The sequence below is a fragment of the Lissotriton helveticus genome, chromosome 3_1 (assembly GCF_964261635.1).
Source record: "Lissotriton helveticus chromosome 3_1, aLisHel1.1, whole genome shotgun sequence".
In the NCBI taxonomy this organism is placed as follows: Eukaryota; Metazoa; Chordata; class Amphibia; order Caudata; family Salamandridae; genus Lissotriton; species Lissotriton helveticus.
In genome coordinates, this window is record NC_136061.1 from 1,804,189,013 (window position 1) to 1,804,206,499 (window position 17,487).

The following is a 17,487-nucleotide window of genomic DNA, read 5'->3' on the forward strand; positions in this document are numbered from 1 at the left end:
CACTCTCGGCCATTACTAAATGTTGCTGTTCTTTTTATCAAAGCAGTTAAGTCCGCTTTCAAATTAGCTGTTGCTAGAGTATTCCAATGAATTCTACCATTTGTTGCATTGAACCCTACTGTGCTGTCTTTAAAATTCCAGTGACCTACCTTAGCACTTGTAAGATTAAATTTGGAGCAGATCATCATATGATCACTAAAATCATTTCCCAAAACGTCCATACTTATGAGATTACAGAAAAAATCTGCAGAGACAATTAGACAATCTATAATAGATCTCCCATTTGGCGCCCTATGAATATAATTTGCTGGAATAGCATTTTCTAACCTCCTATTAGCGATTACAAGGTCTAAACTTCTCGGACCTTCGAGTAGTGTAGCACCTCTTTCATCTGTCCGGCTTTTATTCAGAAATTGGCCAGTGGGGATATTTAGGGCTTCGTTTTTTGCAGTGTTAGAAAATACCCTTATACTGTGAGAAGAGACTTTAGAATTCAAGTCTCCAACTACCATTAGACACCTGCAATCTTCCCTTTCCGAGGTAGAGGAGATAAAAACAAATAGATCTTTTAGAAGGTGAAAATTAGATGCATCAAAGGTAGATATACATTTACGAACAACAGGGAATTTAAATGATCCTGGGCATCCTTGAGATCTATCTTAATCACTTGAATTAAGTTGAAGACATGAAAAAAATCTTTATATGACCAGCTAAAACTTGTACTTAGCATAAAGGGAATACCTTCTTTAGCATGTCCTCTATTCACAGGAGACGCAAGCCGGCCCAGCACTACATAACCTTCAGTGGACCAGCCCTTTGTGATCCAAGTCTCTTGAAGACATATTATATCCGCTTTTTCAAAAGTAAGAGTTTATTTTTATTAGTGCTTAGGCCGGCTGCGTTCCAAGATATCACAGTAATATACATGCTTGGAAGAATTCCCGCATTTTAGACCTGAGGATCTATTTTTATTATGAGCGCCTGCTACCCAACTCCACTTCTTATCTTCATCTTCTACGGAAAATTCATACTGGGAATTTTTCTCTGTGAGTAGCGAGACCCTCCTGCCTTCTTTACCAAGGGAGACCTGCACTATACTCTCTCTCTCTCCAAGTGGGGTATACCCCTTGCAGCAATTTCTGAATAGGTGTTAGACTGCTGAATTTGGACCGCTTTTTGTAAGGCTAATTCCTCTACAGGTATAAGAATGTCAATGCCACAACAACGTAGTTTATCACTGTGTAACATTATCAGATGGGAAATAGCTTTAGATAAACACGCTACTCTTGCTCCCTTAGGATTAGTATATTTTTGGACCTGAACCAACGCAAGGTCATTGCTTCGAATCATTTGAAGGCCAGAGATTTCAGCAAAGCAACCCAACAGAAAGGGCCTATTCATTCATGGTTCATGGTAAAAAATAAATGAAAAATCCAAAGTGTAAGGGGCAAAAAATGAATGATTGATTTGAGAGGTTACCTCAGAAATATTTTCAATAGGATTATAAATGACATTATTTCCTAAGGAGGAAGCAAATAGTGAGGCATTAGGGTTCAAGTTACTCTGACTAGTAGAAGGAACACTTATATCTAATACAAAAGGCTCTTGTTCGAGTTGAGTTGCAGCACTTCAGTTCAAAAGAGGAGAGCAAGAGCCCGACAGATTGGATTCTGCTTGACCACCTTCCTTCTTCCAAACTGATGATTCGGGGACTGATGGTATATTGTGAGTTACATTAGGATCAAAGCGTAGCCGTTTTGCCCTTTTTTAAATTATCCTTCGATGTTTTTCCCTTTTTTCCTTCTTCTTACAGTTGCTGTTACTTTTATTCTTGGTATCTTTTCCTTTGGTAGATGAGCAACCTGCTTTTGATCCCTCCACTATGGAATACTCAGGAGTTTTTACACCAGTTTTTAGGGAAATCTTTTCGAATCATACATAAATCTTCCTTCTTTGCTTGTGGGCGAAACGTAGATCTAGCCCTGGAGCTAGAGTCCCAGAATAAAAAAGTTGTTGGAGAGTGGAAGAGTGTAATTCATCAAGCATATCTTCATTTTCTTTCAGTTTGGGTTTGTTTTTCCTACTAGTGAAAAGTTTACCGTCCTGAACACCAAAATCCCGCCCTTTAGCGTGGAGAAGGGAGCCTATTTGAGTAGGAAGAGGCTGGTTGATGTTGTCCTCCAAAGATAAAGGTAGACGCATCCCTTCACTGGGTTAGTCTTACAGGAGGGAAGTAGGCCAGTTTTACCAGGCGAATATACTCAGAGGCCAAAAGAGAATCCAGGATATTGTCAGAGTTACTTATTGATTTCTCCATTAAGGTTAGAATAGATGACAGCACTCTTTCCAAGCAAAGTAATGATTCTGACATCAGCATTTTTCACTCTGGATTAGGAATTAAAGGGTGTTAATTCAGGGATAGATCAGGTGTGATCGAGCTCCGTGAATCTAATATGCTTGTTCCGCTGCGCGTACTACTGAATAGTTGCATTTTAACGGGACTATCCTGAGAAGTGAAAGAAAGTGCGCTGGCAGGGATACAATTCCTGATTGAAATTAAAATTAATGTTGATGTCAGGAAGGTCAGGGAGTGTGAAATCTTCCATTATAGGTTCTCTGGCATTTGGTGCTAGATGAGATACCTCTTCAAGTTGGGAGACTCCATTAGTAAAGGAGTGGATGGTTAAGTTTGGTAGCAGAGAGTCAGCCTCCGTATATACCAAGGGGGCCATTAAGATGGCAGGCGGACTTAGTCCGCCCGCCATCCCAGTGCAAAACGGGACCGCCCGCCATAGGAGCGGCGGTCCCTCCTTGACAATTAGGATGCGCCCGCCACACTGGTGGGCGCATCCTGTATTTTTACCATTGCGGCGGGCGGTGCAGAAAGCGCCGCCCGCCGCAATGGTAAAAATGCACGTTGTGTATTTCAAAGCACAACATGACAGGCACCGCGCGGTGCCTGCCATGTTGCACTTTGAAATGCGGGCGGTATCATAGGTATCCCCCATGTGCACCTCCCCACTCCCCGTAGTCCCTGGGGGCCTGCAACAGGCCCCCGCAGGGAGTCTCCGCATGCCTTTCCGTGGCGGCATTGCCGCCACGGAAAGGCATGTCTGCAGGCCCATCCTAATATGGGTGGCGGTGTCTATTAGACACCGCCACCATATTAAACATTTTCCACCCCGGCTACAAGGCGACTGGGGCGGAAAACCGGCAGACGGTGTTTACGTCCACCGCGGTCCCCCCCGCCATAGTAATATGGCAGGGGGAAATGGGTGGCAGGCGGGCATTAATGTCGGGCGGATCGCCACCGCCACCATGGCGGTGTCGATCCGCCCAACATTGTAATGGACACCCAAGTGTTGGGGATCCCTAGACGAGGTTCCTCTAGTTTTGGGAGATAGTTTAATAGAAGTTGTTGATTAAGATTGCCCAGGGACTACTTTAGTCTCTCCTTGAGCTTCTCGAGTAGACTGCAACATCCCTGCTGAATTTAAGCTCATTTCTTTTTTAGAAAAAAAAGAAGGGATGGTTTTAAAACTTTTCAAGTTGTTTATTTGTATTAAGTTGTTCCTTAAAGGATTAGCTTTAGTTTTTTTGCACGCTTTAGTATATAACAATCTTCTAGAGCATAATTTCTTTGCGGTCATACCTTTTTCCTTATGCAGAGAGAGGTATAGCTCTAATGCTCCGATGCACTGATGCGCCACTCATGCAACACCGAGCACCAAGCTTCAACACTCATACGCGCTGATTTGCAAAGCTCACAAAGCTCACAGGACTGTATAACAAGCCACCTCCACTAGACTCCAAGGATGTAGCCTTGCTTTTCTCAAATAGTCACTACAAGACTGAGTGAGCCCCTACAGCACCCTTTGACTCCAGCAGACCTCCGACTGGACTAGCAGGTCTTTCCAACCGAACTTTGTCTCTTCTGGCTAGGTGGAATGAGGCTGTCGATTTAACTCTGTTGCGCTTTTTTGCGGGGTTTTGATGAGTTTTGAAGGGTTTTAGGAGATCCTACAGTCATGAACAACGGAGCAAGGCACCGCCGAGCCTCGGGAAGATGGGGAGGGGCTGCAAACTCCGCAGGTCTACCTTGTGTTCTCCTTCGCTAGCGCCCACCCGGGCACGCTAGCCACCCTACCCTCCCCTCTGCCCCTCACCGCACAGTCTCTGCTGCGCTCTGCTCGCTTGCTGCTGCTGAGTTTGCCCCACTCTGCTTGCTCTTCGGGGCCTGTGGCTCCCGCGGCTCCGCTTTGCCACTTGCCGCTACGCCGCTTGCACCATCAGCACTCGCACTGCCAGATCCACGTGACCGGAATTGTGTGGTTACAAAGCAATTCTGCACACAGACACCCCTATGATCAGGCCAGATGTGCGCCTCTCCCTGCCTGCTTGAGGTTAATTTCTGTCCCACCTACCCAGGGAGGAACGAAAATACATAAACATGCTACCCTATCACTGGGCATGCCCGGCATGTGCACCTTGGACGAGCAACTGCGGGTATCGCAAGATGGATGGTGTAGCCGTGGGGCAAAAACCTAGCTCCTCATTTAACAGGGCTAGGGTGCTGTTCCTATTTGTGCACTATGCCGGCCTGAGGTAGTGTTAAGCACATAGGGCAAAGAAAAAAACTGATGTCCTTTTCAGGCCCAAAGTGACTACGTGATTTCTAGTTCCATAAAACAACAGGCCTAATGAATAATTGATTTTGGTAAACAATGACTTCACATTACCATGGCACACAATAGTATAGGTATTACACTCTGTCCAGTCATTTCATTTCCTATCCGTCTGGTGTTTTCCATGTGACTCAAAAACTCATGATTAAAATGTGCCCTTTTCATACTCATTCACTTCCACCTAACTCGTTAAAGATCACAAAGCTATTTGCTGTAGTGATATGGTGTCTTTTTGACCAGAACAACGAGTAATAGCTTTTACCATCTTCTTAGGCCAACAAAGCTGTGAATTCATGAGATGGTGATCCCTGCCAGGGAGCGAGTGATGTACATAATATGAGCTGACTGTGCAGGACAAGGTTGATTATTATACCATAATCCAGGGAGACGCCAAACATTGCAAACATTTTTCTGAGCTTCTGTGGGAATCTAGGACCCTAGTGTAATTTTCCCGATTCATGCCCATATATAGGTATAATTCACCCAATCCTTATATAGGCATAGGAATCATTGCGTTATTTAGTCTCAGCCTGCGCAACACAAATACGGCATGGCTACTTCCACTAAACTCCGAGAATCCACAATGATTTCTTGGAAAAACCAGCCTTCAGCAGTCAGGGACTTCCCCCTGCTTGAATACTAATTTATCCAAGAACTCCTGGATTTTTCAAGGAATTGAGGCACTAGTGACGATATTATGTCCAATCTTACGTCAAACTCGGCACCTTCAAAGTATAAATATGCCTACATCTGCCCAGTCAAACACACGGTGGTTTAGGAGCAGATCGACTAACTACTTGCCCGACGCCCTGCTGCTGCAAGTGCCGAAGGAAGCCGACCCTCCAACTGACGCACTGAGAAGACGCTGTCTTTTCTCTTGCTGAGAAATCCAGCTCCGGTGTTTCCAGGCTACCCTTGCCGGTTGCTGGGAGATCGAGTCCTGAGAGAGAGACACAAGACCTCTATCATTCTGAAACCAAGGTACTCAACTGATTAGACCCCTAGGGAATTCTTGGAACAGATTCTAGGCAGACAATTACTAGACTTAAGCTACACCACACTTACTTCTCCCTCGTACTAGACTTAGGCTAGGTACACCGGGGTAGGCGTATTTTAGAAGCCCCAGTTGAGTACTTTTAGCCACTATTTTATCACTGTATGTATTTTATGCATTTTATGTATTCTTGGTTTATGGCTTAGAAACCATATCATGCTTTTACAGTACTATTTTATAATACTATTCGTATTATATGCATTATACGTCTTAACCAGCATTTCAATTGTAGCAGTGCATTTCTTATGCTTAAGAAATAAGACTGTTCAATAAATACTTTTTCTTGAAAACACCCGTCTCTTTATTTCTAAGCAACTCTGGTGAAACGAAGCATGCACATCTGACTGAGTGAAATAGCCGTCTGTTGTTTCTGCTACTCTAGAGATACGTTTCATTCTAGGGAAACAAAGTTGTCATGTTATATGGTTGTCAGATACTAATCCCTTCTTGTACTTTCGAGAAAGTTTCTAGTGTCCTTTGAGCTAGCTGGCACTCAAAATTAAGTCTAATAGAGACCTAGTGGACAGAAGTCCTACGTCTAAGCTGCCGGATATATTATTCCAATGTGCAGATAATTTTGTTTTTGGCCAAGCAAACACTGCCCTTAGTTGGCAGGATTTGCCCAGACATTGCTCTCTCGCTCACTTTGCCACTGGATTCAAGCCAGACCAGGATGCCTGTTTCCGGTCCAGGGAAGATGGCTTTGCAGTTTGGGCTGGATTGTTTCCATGAGGAACAGGGTCAAGACTGATTTGCATATGGCTGGGTTTTGAAATGGGGTGGCGAAATGCTCTAAAGAACGATGATGGATTTAACCCAGATCTGTGTCTAGGGGCGAGTGTCTGAAAAGTTTCAGAGCTCTTTCCATTATCTCCATGTGTTTGCTTTATTTTTAGCCAACACATGACTTTCGCTCACTCTGCTGTGCTACGCAAACTGGAATTGAAGAGAACAAGGTCAGTTCAATATTTGTGGCCCCGAAGCTGGTGCCTTTATCTAAATCCCTGAGCAACAACACAGGGTCCTGACTCTTAACCAGCAAGGCTGAGTCAAATCAATATGCACAACAACACAAATGCCAATGCTGGAATACAATCAACACTTTTTATATCAGGCAATGGTACGAATAAAACACACCGAACCACTTTTACTTACATCAGTAGTTTATTTTAGTCAATTTTAGTCACTAGTTGAATTTTTTTCATTCTTTTTCACAAGACAGTATTTTGGTGCATATATACATTATATACATTGACACACAATATTTTTACAATTGCACAGAATTTTTACAAATTTACAATATGACAACACATCCACATATTTCTTTCTCTCTTCAGACATTCAGCTTTCAAACCCAAACAAAAAACTCAAAACCTTTGGAAATGGGGCCCTTTGTCACTGCCTTATTTAATCATATACAGTCATGAGTGATGTTTGTCTAGTCATATAAATTGAATAATATGAAGCAAAGATCAGTCAGGGTTTTAGTCCTATCTTATCCAGCCAGCATTTTTAAACCATTACTCAATGACCAAAGAGCCAAAAGTGGTCGACGCGTTTTGAATCCCCTATTGTAGGATTCTCCTCAGGACCAAAAGTTTCTAGCAAGACAAAAATTTACAAGTCACCTACATTGAATCACCAAACATATAGTGTTATAAGGACCAAGCTATCCACCAGTTTACACATGCCTACCTTATAAATCCTGCAGTGTTAGAATCTCATGTGGGAAGTGTAGTGATAATTTCAATAGGTCTGCAATTACAAACACAATGACGATACACATATTACAAACACAGAACTACTTAATTTGACCATAGGCTAAACACTATGCCACATGAAGGTGGGGTTGCACTGACCTGGTCACCGTTGTGTCTGAAGTGAGGGTTCCTGAAAATTGGAATGTAATGCACTAGTAAATTTCTGACTCGAAACATGCAGAAGCACATGAACATTGTAATTTAGCTTGCTATGGCGTCTTACCCGGTTTAGACTTGTATCGACCTCAGTCCGGGGTTCAATAAGAATTGCACTGCTTATAAACACGGGGGGATTTCTTAGTAATTGCGATTCTGAATGCCTGTTAAAAGAAGGTGAATAACGATCACATTTGGGATTTTCCCATTTTGCTTCAAACGCCTGCTTGTGAAGAAAAGGCTCGTAAAGGGGCTTACATGCGAGCTGACGTCTCCGCTCATTCTCTCCCGTGTTGTGTTGTTTGGAGAAAGCCGTCCTCACTTTCTTGTCCTTGAATCGGTCACGTGATTGCAATGTTACTAGAGAATTTAAAGGGGACCGCATTGGATAGAGCACTTCTCAACCCTTCAAAAACTTTATCAAACAGGCACGGAGATTTTTAAGCAACATTAAGAAGACGTTTATATCCTTGTATGTTTTCCTCTAGTGTGCACGACAGGCAATAGGTCAACATACTGCCTTATAGCATGGAGAGTATTTTGGACAGATCTCACATATGTTAAGGGTGCAGATGATTTAATCACATTTAGCTAGGGGTACCCCTAAAAATTTCAGATATCTCATTGAGGCCAGTCATCACTGTATTGAATTTCATTATAAGAAACGTTTCGCGTTGCGCCAGTCTTGCCTCTAAGTTGCCTCCACGTGGGTCCTGTTCAATTTTTGAAATTACAGTCCATCGTAGTTTGCTTTCTTTATGTTGGTGTGTCTGCCAGGGCAGGACTAATGGTGCATTAGGTACTTGCCTTCTTATCCTAGATTTATGTTGCGTGATTCTTTGTCTGGCTTCCTGTGTAGTTTTGCTGACATATAGTTTAGGACAGGGGCACCAAATTCCGTAGATGACATTTTTTGATTGACAGTTCGTAAAAGTTTCATGCTTCCAATGAATTCTGTTGAAGGAAAAGACCGACCCTTCCTCTGTTGTCTCGCAACAAGCACAATTCCTACATTTGTAATGCCCAACCACCGGCGGTAAATTCATCATTCCTCTTAGTGTTTTTTTTGGTTCAAGGGGTAATGCTGCTCTGACGATGTAATTTGCCACACTTTTCTCCTTTTTATATGCAAACAAGGGTGGTTCCCGTAGGTCTTCATGTAGATCTTTGACTAAATGCCAGTTTTGCACAATCCCCCCGTGTTTATAAGCAGTGCAATTCTTATTGAGCCCTGGACTGAGGTCGATACAAGTCTAAACCGGGTAAGACGCCATAGCAAGCTAAATTACAATGTTCATGTGCTTCTGCATGTTTCGAGTCAGAAATTTACCAGTGCATTACATTCCAATTTTCAGGAACCCTCACTTCAGCCACAATGGTGACCAGGTCAGTGCAACCCCACCTTCATGTGGCATAGTATTTAGCCTATGGTCAAATTAAGTAGTTCTGTGTTTGTAATATGTGTATCATCATTGTGTTTGTAATTGCAGACCTATTGAAATTATCACTACACTTCCCACATGAGATACTAACACTGCAGGATTTATAAGGTAGGCATGTGTAAACTGGTGGATAGATTGGTCCTTGAAACACTATATGTTTGGTGATTCAATGTAGGTGACTTGTACATTTTTGTCTTTCTAGAAACTTTTGGTCCTGAGGAGAATCCCACAATAGGGGATTCGAAACGCGTCGACCACTTTTGGCTCTTTGGTCATTGAGTAATGGTTTAAAAATGCTGGCTGGATAAGATAGGACTAAAACCCTGACTGATCTTTGCTTCATATTATTCAGTTTATATGACTAGACAAACATCACTCATGACTGTATATGATTAAATAAGGCAGTAACAAAGGGCCCCATTTCCAAAGGTTTTAAGTTTTTTGTTTGGGTTTGAAAGCTGAATGTCTGAAGAGAGAAAGAAATATGTGTATGTGTTGTCATATTGTAAATTTGTAAAAATTCTGTGCAATTGTAAAAATATTGTGTGTCTATGTATATAATGTATATATGCACGAAAATACTGTCTTGTGAAAAAGAATGAAAAAAATTCAACTACTGACTAAAATTGACTAAAATAAACTACTGACGTAAGTAAAAGTGGTTTGGTATGTTTTATTCGTACCATTGCCTGATATAAAAAGTGTTGATTGTAGTCCAGCATTGGCGTTTATCTAATCCCGGCTTAAAGGCACATTTTGCACATCATCTTTAAGTCCAGCTCAGCTCGGATGCTTCTGAATATAATGGACTATCAGGGTGTGTGATTTAAAGAAGCACATCCTGTATATGATGGCTCTTCTTCCAAAAGTCACCTAATCCATCTCTCATTATGGGCTACAAACAGGGACCGACAGAAAAACCGAAACTGGCCCTGGCAAACTGCTCTGCCGCCTCCCCGCGGGGTGGGGGGTAGGGGTGGGGGCGTTGGGGGGTAGTGGGTGGTGCAGCAGAGCAGTTTGCAAGGGCCGGTTTCGGCTGATTGTATTACAGGGGGCCGATATTGCTGGCCCTCAGTAACAAAAAAGGCCCCCAGGGCTCCTAAAACCCGCCCCCACCCTATCGGCCCACCAGGGAAACGCCCTGTGCCGGCTGCGGCCAGTCCGGCCCTGGCTACAAATACGTGTTGCAGTTCACCCTGCTTTGGCGGTCCTAATGTATTTCTTCCTGGCTACAGAGCGATTCACTCTCAAGTGTCACTTAGCAATATGCGCTCGTGATGATGGATGTCAAGGTGCCAGTTAATAGTCTGGAATTGGGGGCACCCATTTCTCTCCCGTGCAGAGGTGTCTGACAATTATCTTGGGGTTTGTACTGTCAGACAGGATCTGGGGGCCCACAGCGATCTGCAGGATGCTTCCTCTACTAGCTCCTAATTTCACCGGGCAGCAGCATCCTGCCACTCATGGAACTCCATGGAACTTCACTTAGTTTTTAGATACCTCAGTGAAATTCCAAGGAGTAGAACTCAGTGAGTTTTGCCCACCTCTCGATTAAACCTACTACACTACAAACACGTAGAATGGTATTAAAGCCACATAATTACGAACGGTAGCTCAAACCATAACAACTACTTGAAGTCAAGCAATAGACATTTGTTCACCCAGTAGAACAAAATAAATTGCAATGTTCTTCTGCAAAACAATCCACACACATAAGGCCTGATTCACAGATGCAAACGTACAAGTTTGTGTTAATAGTAATGTTAGGTCTGCAGAGGCTCCACGGTCAAGGTGGAGAACTCCACAAATAGAAAGATAGGAAATGGCTATCTTTTTATGTGTGGAGTTCTCTGCCCCAACTTCGGAGCCTGCACTGTTGTATATTTATTATTAAAATACAGTTTTGTGAATAACAATAAAGAATAAACTAACACAAACGTATACGTTTACCTGTGTGAATCAAACCCATAAGCTTCACAGCTTTAAATTTGTCATACGATTTCTATTTTTTCTAATAAAAAAAGAATGAAAGGGGGCTCACTCAGCTCCTTGATGTATAGATCACCACAGTGTACAATAGATTTATGGTCCAGGTATTTTCAGAATTTACTTTCCCAGAGTTTGTTTTGTTCTGTCATTACACTCTGCTAGGTATTGTGCAACAGTTTCTCCTATGATGCAGCTTCTCCTAGACTGCTCTCCCTGATTCCTCTTGTCTTCCAAGTGTAGTCTTCTGTTGGGTCAGGCTATAAAAGTACTGCTCTCACTGCCCATCCTAAGCCTGGCCTACCTTTGTTAGGAATGGGCCTATTCTAGTTTACTCTCCTTGTCCTCTCTGTCCTACATTACTATGAGAGCTGGAGTATAGTGCACACCATGGTCCAGATTATCTCACTGAGGCACTACACCAACTGGCATTTCTTTTACAAATATCTGAAAATGACCACCCCTAACTCTGTCCATCACCACTAGGTGTAGACAGAGCTTCTAAAGGTTTACTTCATGGAATTCCGCAGAGTTACTTGCGAAATTACAGCAGGGGGTGGAAATTGGCACACCGTGCTGCACTTGCAGGTTTTTTAGCGCTGGGAGCTTGTTCCGCTTCATAAAATCAGCACGATTGGCATCACACAGCATGTTACAGGGCGCTGCTTCTTTCTGTCGCTTGAGTAGATTTTCTACTGGAGAGGCAGCTTTCTCAATGTGAATGATCACAACCTGCTGTGACCACCTGTGTTGAGGAAATCCTGCTGGGAAACATTCTAGCTCCCTAAAATCACGTTAGGGGACACAAATTCTCACTCGCTGACTTTACTTTGGGGAGCCACGTGGGAACAAATTCTGCCACGTGGTGTTTGGCAGAGTTTTGCCAGAATCCCATGATACTCGCGTAGTGCTGAGTTGGAAAATGTTGTGAACTCTGTCGGCCGAGTGGAATTTTCCACTTGCCCCTGATTTACCACCACCCAGGGGCCCCGGTACACCTTAACCTGTTTTAGTTAGGTACACTTTATTGCTTGTTGAGAAATATCACACCCCTCTAACATTATTGACTAAGCTACGCTCCTGGCCATAGGATGCCAAACACTGCCCAGATTTCTGGGGTAAAAGCAAAAGTGCAGTCTTGCAGGTGGCACAGGGGAGACCCAGTGAAGAGCTAATAGGATTAACTCTGAGGAAGACAATGGCAATCCTAGAGAGTAAAAGATAACCAGTAGGGGGGCGTGGCTTAGCGGGCAACGATGGTGGACGCAGCTTGCTAGAGCTCCCACCGGCCCAACTTTTATCCGGCAATTATCCTGGCTCCTGAACCCGCTTCACAGCCCACAAGTGCGGAGATAGTGGCGGAGGGCAGGAGGTGTTATCCGGTGCACTTTTCGGTGCCCCCAGACCTTTTCCGGCCACGACAGCAGCAGCGGCAGATTGCGGTCTGGTCCCCTGACAGAAGCCGGGACCTCGATTTTGACGCCCCCCGGTCGGAGAGTCTCCGTGCCGGCCGGCCGGGCCAGCTCCTCTCCTGGGCCTGCGGCCCCCCCTTGGAGGCGGAACATCGGACGTGTCCGCGGACTTGCCCGCAGTTGTGGGGGCGCCGGCCTGGGCTGAGGGAAAGGCCAGGGGGCGCTGCGGCCTACATCGGGGCCGAGAGACCGGGACCTCGAGTTTCGAGGCTCCCGGCTGCGAGGGCTGGAACTTTGTGTTGACTGAGGAGTCGATCGGAGCGGCTAAGGACCCAGTGCCCCCCCCGAAGTGAGTGCCTGCCCAGGGATTTGGTGTGCTCCCTGGCCACGGACGAGTGTGGGGATTCATCCGGAGTGGACCCGGTGGCGGCGCCTCGTGTGACCCTATCTCTGTTGGTGACTCCGGTGGGCGGTGAGGAACACCTGTGGCCGGCCCACGTAACGCCAGTGAGTGCCTGAGACTGTTGGGTAGTGGTGCGGGGGGGTTCCTCCGCTGGGTGCTGGTGGCGGCCCGCTGCGTGGCCTGGTGTGGATCCGAGCCCCCCAACCCCCCCGTGACTGGAGTTTGGAGTAGAGCCATCAGAGCAGGGACTGGGCCAGACAGAGATGCTGTGGTGCTCCCTACTCTTGGAAGCGGCCTTGTGGACCCTGGTGCCCCCCCTGGCGGCGTACGACTATAGTGTGGAGACCTGGTGGGCCTGAGGTTCCTCGAGTGGTGTATTCTTGCTTGCATTTGGAGGTGCGGGGATTGGAGTCGACACTACCCTCTGCTGCTCTGAGACCAGCTGGACCCAGGTGTATTGCGACCATGACCAGGGGTGGGGGGGGGGGGCAGCGGATCCGCCAAGCAGGGAACCCTGGACAAATTTACGGGGCTGAGTGGGGCGCCTGGTGCCTCGGGCGGAGGCCACGGATCGGGCCCTGACAATGCAGCACTTATGGCGGCGATCACCCAGTCCAGAGACATGCTGGACGCCAAGATTGGGGCGGTCGGCGCGGATGTGACCGTATTGCGTCAGGACCTGCGGAACACGGTGGCGCGTATCACTGAGGCGGAATCCAGGATATCGGTGGTGGAGGACGACGTTGGGACCCTGAAGCGGAAAATGGCGGCTTCAGAGGGGCCTTGCGCTCCGCGTGGAAGATGCGGAAGGGCGGAAGGGCGGGCGCGCAGAAACAACCTTCGCTTCGTGGGGTTTCCGGAAGGCTGCGAGAAGGGGAACATGGAACTGTTCTTGTCTCACTGGTTGGAGTCCTGGCTCCCCAGATGTTCTGTCGCGGTGCTTTGTGATTGAGCGCGCACATAGAGCCCTGACGCAGAAGCCGCCGGCGGGGGAGAGGCCCAGGCCGGTGATCGCTAGGATTCTGAACTTCCACGACAGGGACACTATCCTGCGGGAGGCGAGGACCAAAGACTCCCTTCTCTTTGAAAACCACAAGATAAGGATCTTTCCCGACTACACCAGGATCGTGCAACAACAACGCCACTCGTTCATCGCCGCCAAGGCTAAACTGCGAGGCCTGAAGATCCAGTACTCCCTCCTTTATCCGGTCCGCCTGCGGGTAATCTTTCAGTCGAAAACTCACTTCTTTGATACTCCGGAGGATGTCTTTAAGTGGACGGATGAGACAGTGAGGGTCCGGCCGCATGCCCAGCCGGGACTGAACCCGGGTCACTCAAGGGACCCATCGCCGGCGCGGGAGGATTCCACTGCCAAGGGCAGGAGACATAGGAGGTCAAGGTCGCGGAAACGCTCCCCTTCACGTAGTGGAAAACGAGATGGCGCACCCACCGACTCTGATCACTCTGGCAAGGATGGAGGTGGCTCAGGGGACTGAATCTGCTCATGATAAGTACAGTCTCCCGCTGGGAGATGGTTTACCTGTGTTTGTTTGGACTGCGGCTTGCTAATTGACTGCATAATCGCTGCATGCCTTTCTTTCTTCATGGTTGGGACTGTGTGGGGAGGTGGGGGGGGTTCAGGTAGCTCTTCTATAGGGGCTTGCCTCCTACTTAAGTGGGAGATGTTAAGGGGGGGAGTCGGTTGGCTGAGTGGGTAGTTGGGTCTGTTGAGGAGGGGTTCTTGGGGATCCATTGGAGTGGGTGGCCGCTGACCTCCCGTTGGGGGTTAGGGTGCTCCTGCACCGTGACAGGTACTTCAATGTTGTTGAGGTATGGGGGTGGGGGGTGGGCGGTTTGCTGGGAGTTGGGTCGGGGTTGGGTCTGGGGGTTGGGGGTGGGGGGTTACACGGTGTTTGGGTCCACAGGGGCAACTTGTTCACACACGACGGTCCACCAGGTTCGTTTTATGTACTACGGGCAATTACGCTCTCTCATGCCCGGACAGTTCCATCCCCTTCCATTTGATGGCGGCTAGGGGTCCTGCCTCGGAGCTCCCCAGAGCTACTCTGAGAATTATGAGTTGGAACATGAGGGGTGTGCTCGATAAAATTAAGAGAGGGGCTGTACTGCGACAGGGAAAAAGGGAAAAGGCTGATGTTCTACTGTTACAAGAGACTCATATCCTAGGTACGAAGACTCTGAGTCTACAAAGATATGGTTATCATCAGGTGTACCATGCAGGGTTTGCTCGGGGATCTCGGGGGGTGGCGGTCTTGGTCCACCGGAGGGTATCCTATGTCCATTCCACGCAGTGGATCGATGCCCAGGGCAGGTATGTTTTTATCAAAGGAATGGTTGGCGAGGAACAGGTGGTGTTTGGTAGTGTGTATGCTCCCCCCCCTTGCAATGGTCTCTGGCAGGGAAACTGTTTGCGGTCTGGGCAGAGGTGCCGGACGTCTTGTCAGTGGTAGGTGGCGACTGGAATGATGTCATGGATGGATCTGCGGATCGCTACAGGCCTGGTGGCGGACAACTGACGGTTGCCCCCACGAAACTGAGTGACATGGTGAGAGGTATGGGATGGATGGATGCCTGGTGCTGCCAACACCCGCACAACAGGGAATTCACTTACGTGTCGGCGGTCCATCGTTCGTTCTCGCGGTTGGACTACCTGTTCGTCCCATGTGCCGCCGTTGAAAGGGTGGCGTCGACCGCCATTCTGCCCCGGGGGCTTTCTGATCATTCCCCAGTTGCGATCGATATCCTTCTTGACAGACGGCGACAGCCGTTTTGATGGCGACTCTCTACTTGGCATCTGCTACGGGATGACTACCAGTCCCACATGCGGGAGGCCATTGCTCACTACTGGGAGGAGAATGGGGCTCCGGATTCTGGTGCAGTGACCCTTTGGGAGGCCATGAAACCGACACTCAGAGGAGTAGACATAGCCTGGTGTGCGAGGGCCCGTAGGACTCGAAGGGAGGATCTAGAGAAGGCGGAAGATCGCGTCCGCACTCTGGAGGCGCGCTCTACGGAGACAGGGGCAGAGGAGGATACACGACGGCTCCTGCAGGCACAGACTGAATCCGCTTCCTTATTGCTTGAGGAGTCGCGCCATATATGGCTTGCAACACAGAGTAGAATATACCAATGGGGGGACAAGTCTAGCTCTATGCTGTACCGGTTGTGCCAGAACGCGTTCCAAACTCAGACGCTGCCGACGCTGAAAGATGAGGCGGGGGCCCCCATGACTGATCCAGAGACCATAGCGGCTAGCTTTGCAGGCTACTATGAGGCGCAATACGCCCCCAGAGACTGCCTTCCTGCGGAGGCTGTAGACAAATTCCTGGTGGATCTCCCGCCGCGGGGGCTCTCCGATGAGGAACGTGAGGGTCTGGAGCTTCCTTTGTCCGCGGAGGAACTGGGCAAGGCGTTGGGCGAGCTGAATGCTGGGAAGGCCCCTGGGCCGAACGGCTTCCAGTGTGAGTTTATATGGAAATTTCACCTCCAGTTAGGGCCCCATTTCAGGAAGGCATTGGATGCCGCTGGGGAACGTGGTCAGCTGCCGTCGGATTGGAGGCATGCTGAGATAGTAGTGTTCTGCAAGCCAGGGAGGCCGCCGGATAGGCACGAATCATACCGCCCTATCTCTCTCCTAAACATCGAAGCGAAAATACTGGCGAAGGCGCTGGCCAATCGCCTCCTGCCTCTTATTACCGCTCTAGTCCACCCGGACCAGGCTGGCTTTATGCCACACAGGGCCACTAGACATAACATTAGGCGGGCCCAAGTGGCTCTGGAGATGATGAAGGCCACCGTCTCCCAGGCGGCGCTCCTATTGGCCGACATCGATAGGGCCTTTGACTCGCTGAGCTGGACATACCGACGGGCACTCCTACCTCGTTTGAATCTCGGCCCTCGATTCCTATCGTATGTGCGGCTGTTGTATACCGGCCTGACAGCGTCGGTGCGGGTGGCGGGTGCGATTTCAGACACCTTTCCCATCGGGCGAGGCACCCGACAGGGATGCCCGCTCTCGCCGTACTTGTTCGCTCTCGCAATGGAACCCCTTGTGCCGTGGGTGTGAATGGATGCACAGTTGAAGGGGTTTGAATGGGAGGCTGGGCCATCTGACCGCATCGCGCTCTACGCGGACGATGTCCTGTTCTTTCTTACGGACCTCGACAGGTCAGGCCCCAGAGTGCTGGAGATAATGAGAGTGTTTGGAGAGGTATCGGGGCTGAACCTCAATGTGAGGAAGTCTGTCTTGTGGACCCTGGGCAGCGGGGTGGCTCTTGGTGCCTGGGCGTCAGCTCTACAGCAGGCGACGGGAGGCCTTAAGTACCTGGGGGTGTTTTTAACTGACGTCCCTGGAGTTTCATGGGAGCGTAATGTTGTTCCGGTTTGGGACAGAGTCAGATCGGACATGAAGACGTGGTCCCGCATGCCCCTGAATCTGTATGGCCGGTCGGCCATCTTCAAGATGGTCGCACTTCCTCGTCTGCTCTACCAACTGCAGAATCATCCCTATCCTATCTTGCCACAATGGTTCCGCCAAGTCGATTCGGCGCTGGACCGTTTCCTCTGGG

At 48.0% G+C, this 17,487-nt stretch overlaps 1 protein-coding gene across 1 annotated transcript in view; it reads left to right on the plus strand.

Moving 5' to 3' along the window:
• Positions 1-17,487, plus strand: part of LOC144823830 (uromodulin-like) — a 288,380-nt gene that overhangs the window by 34,942 nt on the left and 235,951 nt on the right. The gene's annotated exons all lie outside the window — the stretch shown is intronic.